Raw genomic sequence first — 18,483 nt, forward strand, 5'->3', positions numbered from 1 at the left:
AAGTAAGAATCAGTGGGAAAGTATCACCCACAAGTTAATTGTGTTTCTATTACAAATGTATATGAATGTATAATTTATGAATGTGTCATCATTTTCTTTCTCCACCCCACCCTATAATTGCAAATAAAAAAACACTAAATATTGGTATGTGAACATTTCATTAACCATGGGCATTTGTCCTGTTTCAAAAATATATGCATGTCTGTTGTTGCATGTGCCCTGGTCATACCTGCAAACCGGCAAACCTGATGGCCTGTTGCCATTAATCAACCCTGCATGTTGTTCAATTGTGTATTTCTGTTCAAATAATGCATGTGATATTGATATGCCCGTTGTTCAATGGTGTTAATATCTGGGTGTTTGTTTAATGGGAATACCAATGCATGCTGTTACAACTAATTTGAATGGAATAATATGCCACTAACCCAAACTAACATAACATACACACAAACCTAGAACGCTTGGGAAGGCAGGTCCCAGCGGACCCACCTCTCCCACCTCAGCTGGCGAGTGCACCTGGCACTAGTGCCCAGGCTGGACCCTCCTCCGGTGGCCCTGTGCCACCTTCAGGTGGAAGCGCTGCAGGGGATGGGGCCCGTCCCCCCTCTGCAAGTGTGGCCAGAGGAGCACGTCCACTCACCCTCCAAGGTGTCCGGTCTGTGGTGCGAAGGGAGATCCAAGACTCTGTCCTTGGGCCCCTACACCAGCTTGAGGCCCGGGTGGCACAGCTTACGGGCTTGCCCATTGTCCCGCCTGCACAGCCCCCAGCACAGCCCCGTCCTGGGCTGTGAAGGAACAGTGGCAACTGCCTATGAGTGGGGATATCAGTTCCACTGTTGCCATCTGTGGGCTCATGTGCCATGGATATCCCAACCTCTGTCCCCGTCAATTGTGTAACCCCCCCACATGTGTCATACACCGCCCCTGTATGCGTCTTGTCTGTCTTGTCTGTTAGCCTACCCAACCTACCTCCCCAACTATACCGACTACCTCACCTGACATACCACTCTCACCTGATAAAAAAACAAAAAAAGGGCACTCTGTACCCACAAAAAAATTATGCCCCATACATAGCTGTCCATGTTGCACACATGTCCGCTGGACATCGAAACTGTTAATTACAATTGGCTGTACAACAGGTATTAATGTTGTCCTGACACCTCTCTCAGGGGTGGAAGGTTCCAAATGTCACACCAAATTGCATACAAATGCACAGCTGTTGCTGGGTAAGACATGGGCAGCTATGGGCCTTACCTACATCCTTCCTGCAAATTCCAAGCTTGTTTCCCTACTGTCTTACCCTCTTTGTGACCCCTTTTTCACCACTTTCCTGTCACCCCTTTTTCTTTTCTTTCAAAGAAAATAGCGCGGGTGTACGCTTGTGTGCGCGGAGCTCACTGCCAGTGCGCATGCGTGAGCTCCGCGCAAAAGAGCGCAGACCTGGTTTTAAGTGCTTAAAAGTGCTTTTGGCACTTTTGATTGACAGGTCTTGTACACATTTCAAAAGAAAAAGAAATTCCCACTGTCAGTCTCGAACCCAGGACCCTGGTAACACTAGACTGTATGACCTACCACTAAGCCATGACTCTCAAACAAGAACATAGTGCTAAAATAAATATAACATGTAATACTAGGAATCAATAGAAAGGTAATATAGGATGTGTACTACCCAAAGCATGTCAGGTAGATTTTAATGCCTGAATTACTGGATTCCCACACTAGTTTAGTGTTCACGGAAACAGCCCTGCTAATTGTTAGCTTGTACATAATAATGTGAGGTAATGTTCATATATGAAATTATTATATGTACACATATGTATATATATAGATATATAAATATATTAATACATGTGAAATATAGTGGTAGGTGTCAGTATTCACACCCACTCACTACAGGAAACAGTGAAAATAAATGCAGCAACCACAATCTACAACACAGCCTGACTCCTGTGAGACTTAATAACCCTTTTAACTGCGTAAAGGTGCCTTCAGCACTTTGATTGCCAGGTCCTAAACTCAGTTTGAAAGAAAATAATTCCTACTGTCAGTTCCAAGCCCCTTGGTAACACTAGTCTGTATGACCTACCACTAAGCCATAACTCTCATAAAAGAACATAGTGCTGAAATAAATTTTACATGTAATAGTAGGAATCAATATAAAGGTAATATAGGATGTGTACTACCCAAAGCATGTCAGGTAGATTTGTAATGCCTGAACGACTGTATTCCCATACTAGTTTAGTGTTAACAGTAACAGCCCTGCTAATTGTTAGCTTGTACATAATAATGTAAGGTAATGTACATATATGAAAGTATGTATATGTACACATACATACATATATATATATATATATATATATTAATACATATGAAATATTGTGGTAGGTGTCAGTATCCATACACACTCACTACCGGAAACAGTGAAGATAAATGCAGCAACCAGAATCTGCAGCACAGCCTGACTCCTGTGAGACCTACTAACCCCTTTAACTGCTTAAAGGTGCCCCTAGCACTCTGATTGATAGGCCCTATACTCAATTTGAAAGCAAAATATAAGCATACTAGTAGGCCCTACCACAAGACCATTGTAACAGTAGTCTGTATGACCTACCAGTAAGCCATGACTCTCATACAGGAATATAGTGCTAAATAAGTGGAACATGTAATAGTAGGAATGAAGATAAAGGCAATATAGTATGTGTACTACCCAAAGCATGTCAGGCAGACTTTTACTGTCCCAATTACTGGATTCCCATACTAGTGTAGTGTTAACAGAAACAGCCCTGAAAATTGTTAGCTTGTACCCAATATTGTCAGCTAATGTACATATATGAAAGTATGTATATGTACACATATGTATATATAGCAATACATATGAAATATAGTCATAGGCGTCAGTATGCATACACACTCACTACAGGGAACAGGTGAGAGAAATGCAGCAACCTGAATTCACAACACAGCATGAAGCATGAGAGATGTACTAACCTTCACACTCACAGAACATTTTCCAACAGTATACCAGCATGGTCCACGCCCTTACAATCTGAAAGGGCAACGCCTATCTCACATACCCTTTTATAGCACTGTCCTGAAATCACAGTGAGACATGCAATCAGTACACAACTGCCTGTATGCAATTAGCCAATGCTGCTTTACAATTGGTGCAGAGGCCATCACATGGACCTCTTCAGATACCTACAAAAGTATCCAGTACCCACACTCCGCACATGCAATACAGTCATTGCAAAAACCTACTGAGAAAGAGAGAGAGAGACAGAGAGAAATAAAAAAAATATACAGACAGCCAGCAGCAAAACCAGCAGCAGCAGCAGCAAACAGCAAGCAGCACCACTGACACAGCAACAGCTGCCACAAACACAGGTAATGCAAAGTAGCAGGTTAATACTGTGTTTACTGTGACACCTCCAAATGTATCATAGTTCACTATCTATAGGTATGTCCATGAGATAGGTTGTGTGTACATAGTCCTGAAATATATACATATGTAATATTGCTGTACATGTTGCCCATACTTAAAACTTCCATAGCTTAGAACACAAGGCCAGTTGTGCATATGATGCAGCAGTTACCAGGGTCAGTAGAGGTTACTCCTCATTGGTGTGGGACCACTGTGTATGTATGGCACTGTTCAGGTACATATCCTGTAGTATGGCCAGGGATTAATATCAGTCTGTCATGTGGTGCTATGTCCTCCAGGGGTGAACGTAGCACACATCCAGGGATACCATTTCGTAACAGTGATGCTATGTGTTCTGCAATGTTGAGGATGGCCCTCACCTGGACATGTGAGAGGATAGGGAGGTTACAGTCATCTGTGATAACTAATACCACATGTGTAGGAGAATGGGGGGGTACCTGCACCTAAACTGTCTGCAACAATGTTGCCAATATCTGTGCATTTGGTGAATGTGAAGCATCTTAACACTGATGACCACAGATGCCTTGCCTTCATGTGAATCTGCCCTGTGCTGCAGTAGCCTCCTGCTATTGTTATACAATGTGCCTGTATCTGTAGTCCACTGGACAGGATAAATAAGTGGTGTGCATATGTTCTGGGTTAGATATGTGTGTGCACAGTACATGCACTATGTGGGATGTCTGTGGTAAGCATTTGCAAAGGGGCCAGCAGTGTGTGTTGTGGCTTCCACTGGCCCAATGGGCTGCATGGATAGCATCACAGTCATAACTAGTGAATAACTGTGTAATTACATGCATACATAGCAAGGTAGTGTACTGTGCTTGTGGTGTTGTTGGGATATGTATATCCAGGCTGAGTAATCTGTGTCCACATCACAGGGTTGGATGGCAACACACATCCAGTATGTAGGGATGAACACCCAGAGTGTTTCAGACGTGTCACCTGTGCAGAAATATCTGGCCATTACCTGTGCATCCCCCACAACACACACACATGCAACATATGGCAGAAGTACTATTGCAGTACACATAGGTTCATAGGTTCATACTAGGCTATTTGCCCTAGGGCATTGATAAGCCTAGTAGAATGTGTTTGTCTTTTGCCACCCAATTACAATTTATGCTGCTATGCCCTTGTCCGACGTTAGTATACCATGCCTCTGTCTAACAGTGACATAGAAGTGATACCCGGGGTACAACTATGATCTCCATCCATTCATCCAGATTCCTATGGAAGAGAGTCAATGAGGGACTCTGCCTAACCTGTAATGTGAGTTCATTACAGAGTGAAGGGAGCCTCTTGGTTAGGAATATGCCCCTCCAGCATGTCCTATTTATGTCAGTGCTGAGGTTCAGGTCTCCTGAGCATGTGGCTATATGGGACTCTGATTTGCTGAGGTGCAGCATGTTCATTACTTCTGGGTTGGACATAGCTGTATATGGCAGGCACAGATTGCCTCTGAACAGGCAGTATGCCACTTAGTCCAGCTGGATTTCCTTTAACTGGGCAGCATATGACATCTGTTTGAGCCATTTGATCCTCTTGATGAGGTACTGTTGTCCTTTACCAGTTGCTGTAGGTGTCTGGTTAGGTACATCCCAAAAGGTGTATTGTACGCAATTATAGGCCTGATGATGGATGAGTAAAGAGGCACAATGACCTCCCCTGCCGTACATGTGAATCCCTCATGATTAGCTGGGCTATATAACATGTCTTTCAATCCACGTTGGCCATGTGGTTGACAAATGACAGACTGCTATCATGTTTGTTCCCCAGGTCCCCAATTACGTCTTCTGTACTCAATGGCCTAACACCTATGTGGTACTTTGCCACCAATGTGGAGGTGTGGGAATCTGCGTTGAATAATGATACTCCCCCTCCTTTGTTGTCTGGTCCAAGTGTTGGGGCCGACAAGAATGGTAACAGGTATAACTTTGGGCGGCACAGTGGTGCAGCGGTTAACGTTGTCGCCTCACAGCAAGAGGTTCTCTGGTTCGATTCTCAGCTGGGGTGCCTTCTGTGTGGAGTTTGCATGTTCTCCCTGTGTTCGCGTGGGTTTCCTCCGGGTACTCCGGTTTCCTCCCACATTTCCAAAGATATGCATCTGGAGCATTTCTCCCCGGGCCTCCGCTGAAAACAGGCTCTGTGGAACCTAGTCGGACATTCCCGGTCAACAAATGTTAAATAAAACTTGGTAGTGCTGGTGTGCTCCTGGGAAACCTGAAACAGGTTTATGTTACTGCACAGATATCAATGTCCATAATGCTAAGTAGGGTTTTGAGTGCGTGTATCCTGAGGTCTAGACTTCTGGTGTTGAGTAGCATCACTCTTACTTCCTCATCCTTTGTGATACGAATGGATGTGGGTTTGCCTTATGAGCCTTGCCTAATACAGGCAGTATGGGTGTAGCAAGAGCCTCCGCCAAAATCCAATAGGCCAGGGGTGACAGGTGCAAGCTGTCCCTAGCAAAGCATTGTGGCTTGTACAGCATACCACCCCAAGATGACAGGCATTGGCACACCTGTGAATGACACTAGTACATCAGTCAATTGTTGGAAGGGATCATCGTGCCTTGATATTGTGGCATCGTTCTTGGTGAGGGTAAGATGCTACTCAAGGTCAGGGTCATACTGTCTTGGGCTACATGCTCAGAGAGCTCCTTACTGTCTCATGTCATGTAGTCCAGGGAGGTATGTGTCAGGTCATTCACACCAGCATGGACATTGAGTGAGTCATACCTGTACTTTCCTTGGAGTTACTTGAGTGTTTGTGTTATGTGGCGGGTTGTAGTGCCCGACAGGCTGCACACTGTGACCCTCACCTCGTTAAGCCTGGTGAACGTGATGTCAGTGTGCCTGATGATAGAGGCACTTAGTACAGGTGTATGAGGTGTTGTTTACTGTTAAGGGCTGTGAGTGTTCAGCACATTGGCTTTGTGTGATATGTGTTGCACGTGTTTGTTTTCGTGGTAGTGGTTGCTTGAGTGTCTGCTTTGGAGGTCTCTGCTGCATAGGCAGACCTGTAGTCTGAGCCTACGAGTATGTTCATGTGTGATCATGTGTTATTTTTGCTGTCGTGGTAGGTCTATGTGAGACTGGAAGTGTAGTGAGTGTGGTTTCCTTCTCCACCTGACTGGTTATGGCAGTATTGAGTAGAGAGAGCCTAGCGTCCAGTTTGGTATATGGTTGCATCAGTCACATGTGTTTGAATTTGTTGTTAGGAGGAGGGGGTTGTCTGTGTACATGCAGCTGTTATAACATTGCCTCTGGATTACCACACTCACCAGCTGGACTGGGGAGGAGACTGACAACTGACCTTTGGACATGCTAGAATACTATTGTGAATTCCGTAATAATTGAAAACAAGGTCCAGTGGGGAGTGAGGGTGTACTGATATTACCTACTACTGCTGACTGATATAATAGCTTCAGTGAGCAAGTGCCAGGTAACCTAAGTGCAATGTGTTACAATTAAGTAAATGCAACAATGACAAGCAGTCACTTGCTGTCATGTGTAACATGGAAATATGTACAGTAAGCAATGCAGATATCAGTAGTGAGTCACAGAAGTGCTGAGAAGCTGTGTATTATGTGGAAGTAGCGTACCAGTGAAATAACAAGCTAACAAATAACAAGCATATAAACAAAGCTAGATTCAGGAGGCTTGGATGTAGTGTTTGCTACAGCAAACAAGGTGTACCAATGTCAGTAAGATATAGCTCGAATATGCAGGCACTATAAACCTGAAACCAGAGGTTCCCAGCTATGAATGGCAGAGTACAGCCTATTGTCACACAAGAGTGCAGACCACAAACCTTGTTAATGTTAAATAACTGGCCTGAAGGCCAACTGCCTATACCAGAACTAATACACTTGGACACTGGGCTCTCAATCAGCAGTTCCCAACTTCAAAGGATGAAAGATATGTGTCCTGCCACCACAGTGCTTGCCACAAACCTCCCTAATGTAAAACAACTGGTCTGAAGGCCAAGTACTTAGTCCAAATGACTTAGAATGATAGCTACACTTTAATCAAGTTACAACCAAGCAGTAATAAGTACAATTTAATACTCCCTGTGTAGAATGTGTACCATGTATTGCTGAGATACTATGCTGATAACCTGTTTGTGTACCTTTCCAGGGGAATATGGCTCCGAAAAGGAGCCCCGCATATTCTGCTGCAGAGGATGAAGTGATCCACCAGAGCCTGGTGCGTGACTATGCCATCCTGTTCTCACGCACCACCCAGAATCAGCAGGAGAGGTCTGCACTGTGGCAAATTCTTGTTAGCAGGATAAATGATGTTGGCATGCATGATAGGACATATGAGCAGGTGAGACATCACTGCAGTGTTTTGATTAGAAATGTCCGCCAGTGTGCTGCAGATATCCGCAGGCAACAGGTTGCCACAGGTGGGGGGGTGGCCACACATCCACCCCTCACCAGACAGGAGGGGCTACTGCTAAGTGTTGTGGATCCAGCCCCAGAACAACAACAGCATCAGTCGTGCATCATGATGGAGGTTGGATCCACACAGCAGCAAGACACCGAGCGTGCAGGTAAGATGCCATATTTATTTATTGTTATTAGTTTTACATTTGTTGACTGAGATAGTCTAGCTGGATATATGTCCATTTTCAGTAGAGGCCTGGGGAGAAAAGCCCCATACATAACATAATAAAGGCAGACAGACAAGTTGTTAATACAGACATCCAAAATAATAGAAATATAAACCAGCTTGTTAATTAAATCAACATACATTTAAGGAACTCAAACAGTTTAAAGTCATACACAATGTACTGTCGGTTTCAAAGCAATCCTACCTAAAACATAATGGTTATGCGATAAGGCAAAAGCCATATAGATAATAGTTAAAGCTCAGAAGGGTAGAGAAGTAGAAGGAGTATGAAAGATAAAATAATAGGGAAGAGGCAGGAGTCAAGAAGGGAAGTGAGGAAAAGAAGGAAGACAGTCAAGAGGAGGTGGGAGGGATGGGAGAAGTAGGTCAGAGCATAGAAGGACATCAAGGGAAAAGAAACAGGGTAGAAGCTAGTTTTTATGCACAATGAGGGGTTAAAGGTAAAGAGAGGGTGGGGAGAGGGACGTTAGCCTGGAGTACTACAAGAACAAAGACAGTGGTTTTGGAAGTATAGTTTGAGTTGTTTGAAGAGAGGTAAGGGTGAGATTAGAGTTAACTCCTTGTATGTACATATGACTGTTCTGTACACTGTTACTTCATGCACGCATAAGGTGTGCATGTGGTATGTATCTGTCTTCATGATATGTAATTGTGCATGTGTGATACAGACATTATGAGCAGCTGATGTGTATAAGGGAACTAGTGTACTACTGTACTGTATCATGTGCAAAACAAATGGCACACTTGTGCCCACTGACATTACTCTCTTCATATTTCCAGGTCCCTCCCATCTAGCAATGAGGCAGGCCATACATGGTGGTGAGTGTGTTTAACATTACCTGAAAAACAATTTATAATACTAGTAAGAGTAGTGTAACTCTGTAGTATACATGCTGGTGAGTGTGTTTAATAATACCTGCAATACACAGTTTAACAATAGTAAGAGTAGTGTAACACAGTACTGATGTGTGTGTGTTTACTGTGGGGTGTGCATGTGTGCGAGTGTGCCTGTACCCATGTGTGCATGTGTGTTTGTGTCCATGAGTGCATGTGTCCATTTTTGAATGTGTGCATTAGTATTGAAGTGCATCTCTGTCAAATATGTGTTGAGACTGTAATATGTGTTCCCTGTTTTCCTCCCATAGGTTCTGGTGCTGCTCTGGTGACCTGCAGCAGGGAACCTGAATCTTGTGCCCCAGGTACTGATGATGATGAAATGCCTGTAATGGTGCAGGAAGGTGTGTCTGGGTCCGCCATTGGTCAGCCAATTGACAGTACACAGCTGTCAACCCCTTCAATGCGCACAGTCATCCTGCCGTTACATCCTTTGTCACCATTGTCCCTAGGTGATGGACAGTATGCATTGGGCATAGATCAGGGTAATGTGGTACCTGTGGTACATGCATCCCCACAAAGCAGCCATGAGCAGGGTCCTCCAATGGTACCACGCAGACAGTCACCCATGGGTTCTCGTGGGGGCATCCGTGGCCGTACTGCCTCTGGCTGACGTGCCCAAGGAGGTATGTCAACCTCCACTATGTTTCGGACTGTTATGCAGGCACAGGCACGTATAGAAAGGTACACCAGACAGGGTCTGAGGGAGCTGAGAGCATGTCACACAGCCATGACAGGCGGCATGCGTGACGTTGCGAATGCTATTCGTAACTTCACAGATGTCATTGACAGACATTGTGGGGACATACAACAGCTGCTCCACAACCAGATGTCCATGGGCCAGGGCGATGGTGTGTGTTTGTGACTTTGACGTGGCCGTATGCCAGCAACAGCAACAGCACCAGCTGGCAGTGGCCGCGGATGACAACAGGCCCACTCACGCACCTCAAGTGCCAGCACCAGCCCCAGCAATGCTGGGTCTGTGCTGTCATCAGGACGCCCCAGGAGACCACGTGCACGTGGCTCTGGACAGTCCCAACAGGGAACTGTTTCCAGTCAACACCCCCCCGCTTCTGATGACAGTACCCAGTCTGGGTTAGTACCGGATACGACCCGTAGCACCCCTGCCAGGCACAGGTACCGTGTCCGTGCCCACAGACACTGATCTGGATGACCTGACAGGTGCAGTCTGTGGCTGTCCACAAAATCCTGTACATGGCAGCCATTATGTGGGACTGTGTGCGTGCTTACACACATGCAGAAATCTAACACCTAGGGCAAACACATACACACACACACTGCACCAACACCGGTCCACCCTGTACCGCTGCCCCTCACAAACACACATACACACACATGTCAATTGGTGTTACCAGTGGCTGGCTTGGGCATACCTAACCCACACCCTGTGCAAATGATGACATTGTGCCACCTCCTGCATACTACAACATTGGTGCAGGAAAAGGTAAACACGTTGCTGATGCACAGGGTGACTACATAGATGTGTATAAGTAGTAACATGTTGGTAACTGTTCACTGTTCCACTATGATTGTGTGTATATCCCAGCAGTCCTGCTGCAGTAACTGTATGAATGTCCTCAATTGTTATCTGCACCCGTACTACTTACCAAAGTGTACCAGCTGCACACCATCACATGCTACCATTGACTATGGGAATGCGCATCATGTGCTGTTATGTAGATTCAGCTATATGTATCTGTTCTGTCACACATGCATTTACACACACCCTGCTACCCCCACACATGCACACGCTCACCTGCCATTCCCATTATTTATTACCCTACATGAGTTGCTGTCGATACATGACAGGTACACATTTGAGAAGTGCACTATGTTGATTACTGCCGATTTCCTCATCTCTACCTGTACTCACAGGGTGCAGGCAACCTCATTAATTCAAAGGTGTAATGTGCATCAGGTACTGTGGTACCCTGATTGCCACATCAAACACTTTCCCCATATGGAAATGCACACACAGACACATCCCACATCCACACACTTGCCACATTCAGGCTTCAAAACACTATCTAGGTATATTCCTGGTACATGTGCGTGTTACAGTAGCATGTAACACTATACTGAGTACTGGCAGTTGTCTGTTGTCATGTTGTTTGTATAGAGTAAAAGGATTGTTCGTTTATCCTACTTTGTTTTGTGGACATTACTTGAAGAAGTGTTACCTTACATGTGTTATTGGTACCACCACCTTCTCTTTTGTAGTTTTGTTTGTATAGGGTGCTGTCAACATCACTGCTTGTTAAGGGAAATGTGCACCCTGCAGTGCATAGCCCCATTTGGCAAAAGCCACATCCCACCCCCATCATTGTGCACACACACTAACCCCACCCACAGTAAAACACATACTTTCCATTTGCAAGATTCAAACCCCTACTTAACTGTGTTATGACAGTAGAGGCAGACACATTAGCAGAGTGTGCTATTTGCAATAGTGGGAGAAATCCTTTCTAATGCTGTACTTAGAGGGTGCTGACATCATCTGTGTGTAGGAGGAGGGATGTGCACCTTGTAGTGTGTTCTCCCAGTTGGCAAAAGGCACTTATCCCTCCCAGCATTATGCACACACATAAACCCCACTCATACTAACACACATACATTCCCTTTGCAGGATTCAAACCCCTACCTAACTATGTTATGACACTGGAAAAAGACGCATTAGCAGAGCGCACTATACGAATTACTGGAGGACTTTAATTCAGGTAATATAGTTATAGAGTCCTGACATCATCAGTGTTTCAAAAGGGGAATCTGCATCCTGTAGTGTACTGTCACAGTTGCTAATAGGGGCATTTCCCACACACACATTGATGTGTTCGAGGTTTGCATATGTGGGGGATCCAGTACTCCAGTGTGATTAGTATATGGTTCGATTGCAACAATGAGGGATATACTTCCAGTGGTGAGCATTTTGTACTCATGTTTGTGATGATCAGGTCTAGTATATCTGCCCCTCTTGTGGGAAGGTTGATTACCTGTTCCATAGCTAAAGAATGTCTGATCTATGGGAACCCTAGAGCTTGGGTATTGTGGCTTGTGTAATGTTCACAGTCTATGTTTGGGTAGCTGACGTCACCCAGTATGATGGTGTTTGCAGAGAAATCTATACTCTCCTGTGTGAGCATGAAGGCTGTGTGGGAGTCCTGAGTTTGAGAGGGTGCTGTAAGAGCTCCTCTGTGTCTCTTTCCATGTGGTCCAGGGAGGTACATCTCAGGTTGTTTGCACCAGCATGGACAATGACTGCCTCATAGTTGTACTTGCTGTGGAGTGACCTGTGTGCCTGTGTTATGTGGCACATTCTATCACCCGACAGGTAGCTAAATGTGACCCGCACCTTGCTCAGTCTGGAGGGCGGGACGTCAGTCAACAGCTCATGTCAAGCATGTTCACACCCCTCATAAATGATGTGGAAACCTTCAAAGGCCCCAGGCCTGTTGAAAATATGGACCAGACTGCAGATACCTGTATAAAGGCATTCTATGGACACATTCAGGTATGCATGGATCATGCAACCAGATATGAAAACATGACCCAATCTTCCAAAGGCAGACGTCCTGTGTGCCGGACACCAGCCATAAACAAACTATACAATAGAAGGATGAAGCCACTACATGATACAACTAACTCCCACAATGTGAAGGCATCACTGATGAGTATTGGAAGACAACTACAGGCACTCATATGATTGCCTAAGGCCATCTTTGAGAGAAGATTCCACAAGCCACTGAGGATAATCACAAGGCTTCCTGTACTTATGTTAGGAACCTGGGTGGTAATACCCAGATATGCTCAGAGGTAATCCAAGATGTCACACAAAATACAAAACACACAGACATTGCCATCATCCTAGTGGACAGGTTCACTGCTGCCTTCTCCCCCCCACCACATCAAAAGGGCAAATATGTCTCGGAGCATAGTGCTGCCCCCCCCTGACATCACAGATGCTCAGGTAAGAGCTGCCCTCCCCAAAGCAATAAACACTGCATCAATGGGACCAGACAGTGTCCCAGGCTGTGTCCTACATGAACCACAAGAAGAGCTACACCCAGACATAACACTACTGTTCAATCCCAGCCTTACTACACGATATGTGGCCAAAGAGTGGCGTACAGCAACAGTGGTCCCTCTACATTCAGGTGGTGCCTTAACGGATACTGGACACTATTCGCCCCATATGTCTGAATAGCTTGGTCTACAAAGCTATGGCAAGGATCATCATGAACCTCACATATATAGATATTGGGGACCTACAGACATATCACCATACACAGTTTGGCTTTGTTAATGGCAGATCCTGCCTCTCAAACCTGTTTGATTTCTTTGAAACAGTCACCAAGGCCACTGTCAAGGGGAAAGAGGTCTACACAGCCTACCTGGACCTTGCATAAGCCTTTGATACAATACCCCACTTGTGCATTCTAGGGAAGCTCACCAGTGTACATATTAACCCCTATGTCACTATGGATATTGCACAGTGGCTCAAGGGCAGAACACACATGGTTAGAATTGCTGGAGCCATGTCAGCCTCAAACCAGGTACACATGGTGTCCCACAAGGCTCAGCCCTGGGAGCTGTCATGTTCATTATATATTTATCATAGGTACAGGCCAACATGGAAGTACTGTGGCTGAGCAAGTCGCAGATGACTGCAAACCGGACGCCATAATCAACTCTCCAGCTAACACACGCATCCTCCAAAAGGGCCTCTTGAAAACACATGACTTGTGCCACAGCCATGGCCTCAAGGTGAATGACAAAAAGCGTATAGTCATCCCCTGTGTCAAACACAAAGTGACCACAAAGTACCACATATGTGTTAATCCATTAAGTGCAGACGAAGGAATTATGGACCTTGGGGTACACAGGTTGATAGCATTCTACCATTTGACAACAACATGGACAAAGTGGTTAGAAAAACATTTTATATGGGCCACATCATCATGTTGGGATCCACATGTAGATCAGGGGAGGACATTGTGCCCCTTTACTCATCCCTCATCATGCCCATAATTGACTATAATGACCCTGTCGGCATGCACCTTACCAGACACCTGCAGCAACTGGAAAGACCACATACGTACCTTGACAAGAGGATCAAAGGGCTCAAACAGATGCCACATACTGACTGGTTAAAGAAACAGCAGCTCTACTCAGTGGCATACTGCCTCTTCATAGGCAATTTGTGCCTGACATATAAAGCCATGTCAAACCCTCACTTAATGGCCATGCTGCACCTCAGAATATCAAGATCCCATCAGGATACATGCTGGAAAGACTTGAACCTCAGGAGTGATATACATAGGACATGCTGGAGGGGCACATTCATAACTCAGAGGCTCCCTTCATTCTGGAATATTATCCCAATAGAGGTTAGGCAGAGTCACACAGTGACTATCTTCAAGAGTGATATTAATGACTGGATGTGACATTGTAGGGTTACCCTGGGTATCACTTATGTGTCACTGTTAGACAGAGGCACAGTATACTAACCTTGGAAAAGGGCATAGCAAGATAGATTTACAATGCATGGTGAAAGCCTCACACATTCTGGCTAGGTGGATACATGCCCTGGGCAGACATCCCTGTATGAACCTATGGACCTATGTATCTTGTTCACCATTGGCCCTATGTGCTGTTAATCACCAATGCAATCTCAACACTATGGTAGCATGTGCAAAGGTCAGTTGTCAGTAACCTCTACGGTACAGTTGTGGAATATGTGTGTCATGTAGTAATGTCACAGCTGCCACATGTACACAGTCAACCCTATCCCCTACCCATGGATGTACAACACATGTATGAGATGGAAACACATGGCCAAACTGTGGACTAAGCACTCTGAATCCAGTACTGGCATAACCTGTCAGGTGGCATGAAATACTACAGTGACAGCAATACCAATCTGATGTGGACCTACACTGACAGCAATACAAGCATGGAAACACACCGGGCCATTCATGGAGCCTAAGAATAGCATCCTGCATGACTGGCAGACACCTCTGCAGCTGGCACACAGGCATACGTTAGGCCTGCACACAGCACGCATAACACATAGCACACAAATCCTGTGTGCCAAACAAGCACAGTCTGTACAGCTATACAACACTACTGCTGCAGTTGTGTTAGGTACTTTTATTGTCCAGTACAGTGAGGACATGCTCACCAGGCTGGACAAGGTGTAGGTCACAGTGATATGCTCATGGGGCACTATGGTCCACCACATAACACAAGCATACAGGTCAGTCAGATGCATGGACACATATGACTCAGTAATTGTCCATGCCACCACAGCTGATGTGGGATGTCCCTCACTGGGATATATGATAGGGAACATGGAAGGGATCACTGAGCAAGTGACACAGGCTGGTAGAACCCTGACCTTGGTTGGCATCAGACCCTCACCAGGGATTCTGACATATTACTGAATGCTAATGAATTACTGTAGCTACAACACCCTAGCTGAATGGTTCTGAAAAAATTACATGGAGCTGTTTACTGCTTGGTGTGATGGATTTGAAGTGTTCTTAAGACACTCAGTCTTGCTGGCTGGATTCTGCTAAAATTCAAAGTCTGGTTATATTTGCATTCACAGTCTGTTGCATACAGAAACTTGCAGAATATACACTGATGAGAGAATATACTTTGCAGCATCAACTTTAGAGAGCAGTAACAAATAACTTTTTATAATAAACCAAACGGAGCCACATTGCAGCTTAAAAGTACTGTTCCAACTTTACTTCTCATATAGTACAGATGATGTGAGAGATATAACATTTACCTTAGGACACATGAGTCCCTACCATACCTCTAACATAACTGGATTTATACAGCTCTTTATATACAGTTTTTAGTCATGCATAAACATATTTTGGAGAATTGCTTATCCTGTAGAAACAATACTAAACTTCCTTGTTTAACAATGTCTTGTAAGAGACCAGCTTTTCTGACAGTGTGAATATCCTGTAACAGTGTCCTAATGTCCATGTAGAAAAACATATTTTTGAGGAAACACATTGTTCTGTATTCTATTTGGATCTGTGTATAAAAACATATGTTCTTGTGTCAATGCTGATAAGCATATCCTGTTTTCCATGCAGAAAAACATATTTTTGAGCAAACACATTGTCAGAGATCAGCTTTTCTGACAGTGTGAACATCCTGTATTTTATTTGGATCTTTGTATAAAAACATCTGTTCTTGTGCCATATCCTGTTTTTCATGCAGAAAAACATATTTTTGAGAAAACACATTGTCACAGTGTCATAAACATATCCTGTTGTTTTAGGAAACATATTGTGTCCATCCTGTTATTTTAGGAAACATATTGTGTCCATTTTTTATGCAGAATAACATGTCAGTGTTCTTTAAAAGCAGATTTTGCATTTTTGTTCTTGCATACATCCTGTTTGAGTCTGTAAGGGAAAAATGTCCATTCTTTAAAAGCAGATTTTGTATTTTTGCTCTTGCATACATCCTGTTTGAGTCTGTAAGGGAAAATGTCCATTCAGCAGATTCCTTTTCCAAGCCATGGTAATTTAGTATGGATGCTGATTACATATTACTAAACTCTATTTCTACATTTAAGCAAGCTTTATCTTATACATTATTTATGCTGCATAATTGCAGCAAAATTACTTTCAACCTTAGTATATTGTTGAGCACACTCTAACAATTCCGTCTTTTTTATTTTAAACTAGAGAAATAAATTCACAATTATTTGGTAATACTTTTCATTATGACAATTAACAACAGTAACTTGACTAGCTTTTGCTAAGCAGACTTTAATACATGTAAATAATATGCAACCAAGCATTACAATAACAATAAATGAAATTAAAAATACAGTGATTTTTCCTGTCCATCCTGTAAATAGATTACTAAACCATTCACTCCAGTCATCATTCCAGTTTTTTCTAGTATGTTGAGACACTTGTGCAATCACTTCTAAATGTGCTTTTACAGATTCTGTTTTGTCTGGAATAAATGTACAACATTGTTCTCCTATTAAAGCACATGTACCCCCTTGTGATGCTAATATGTAATCTAATGCCATTCGATTTTGCAAAACCATAGTTCATATTGCTGTCATTTCGACAGTAATGTCAAGGACTGCATTGCAAGTGGCATTTGCCAATACTTCAACTAGTTTAGATAGTTTTCTCAGTTCCCAGATGGCTTTTGCAGCCCCGTACCAAGGGAAAATACCTGCTCCAGAGATGACATCATCTCCTAAATCCATATCTTTTAATTTAATATAATCATGATTTTGATGATATATACGCGATGTATCTAAGGTGTCTACTGGATTTTCTGGACTTTCAATTACAGGTAATATATCCCTTTTCTTTTTTGTATTCCTAATGTTTCCTTTTGGTAACTCTTTTACATGATGCATTGCTGGTACCACCAATCCTATATAACAGGTGCCATCCCATCCCTTTGGTAACCATTTATAAGCATATTTACCACAGATGTAATATAACCCATCTGATAGAGCAACACTGCTATTTACCAGACTGCCATTTACTTGCCCCATAGTAGGAGTTTTATCATGTACAACTGTAAAGTTTTTATCTGTTTTACTTCTCCAACATGTAATATTAGTTTTACAGTCATTTTTGTCATTTTGTGAAAAATGAAATACTGCTGTGTCACTTAATATTAACTGACCCTTAATTGGTATTAAAATAGGAAAACCATGAGAAAATACTCCACGTACTGGTATGTGGTTGTGAAAATTTATCATTTCAATTGTTTGAATACAATTGCTATTACCCACTGGAACAGTTCCATTTTGTTGAAAACATGTGATCCCCTGTACTATAGCAGATAACTGTACGTAATTGTACATTTATAACTTGATCTCCTGTTTCATTTATTAATACTCTCCAACTACTAAGAGAATTTAGTGGAATAGGTATTAGAGGCATTACCCCTGTTATTTTTGGTATTAAACTACATACCCAACAATTAGAAACATTCATGCTTTTTGCATACCAACATTGTCTTGCTAAGAAAGTGTTAAAAGATGGTGACCAGTCTTGTTCATTTTTCCACATTTCTTTACTCTCTCTCTTATGTAACTTTACAGTTTGATTAACAGGTTGTAAGTATAATTTAATACTAAGCAATACAATAGTTAGTATAATAGCTATTATCAATTTAAAAAAACATCCTTTAAATAGAAATTCCATTGTTGAATCATTTTGCCTTTGGTCATCCGAAACTGGATTTCCAAAAGGATGCACTTTAAACCATGTCAATTTCATTAGGGTTTTCTCTTTTGGAAACCTACAAAAGAATATATTTAATCAGATTTACATTGTTCACTATTTTTTATCATTCTTAGTTGATCTTTATGTACCAACATTGTTCTGTTTTTCTTTTTTCCTTTGATTTTGTACACTAATGGTCCAATTTGTTCCACTACTTCAAAAGGGCCTTGCCAATTGCTAGCCCATGGTCCTTCCATTT

This window comes from Protopterus annectens, chromosome 8.part0 (assembly GCF_019279795.1).
Source record: "Protopterus annectens isolate FY-2018-M chromosome 8.part0, PAN1.0, whole genome shotgun sequence".
NCBI lineage: Eukaryota > Metazoa > Chordata > Ceratodontiformes > Protopteridae > Protopterus > Protopterus annectens.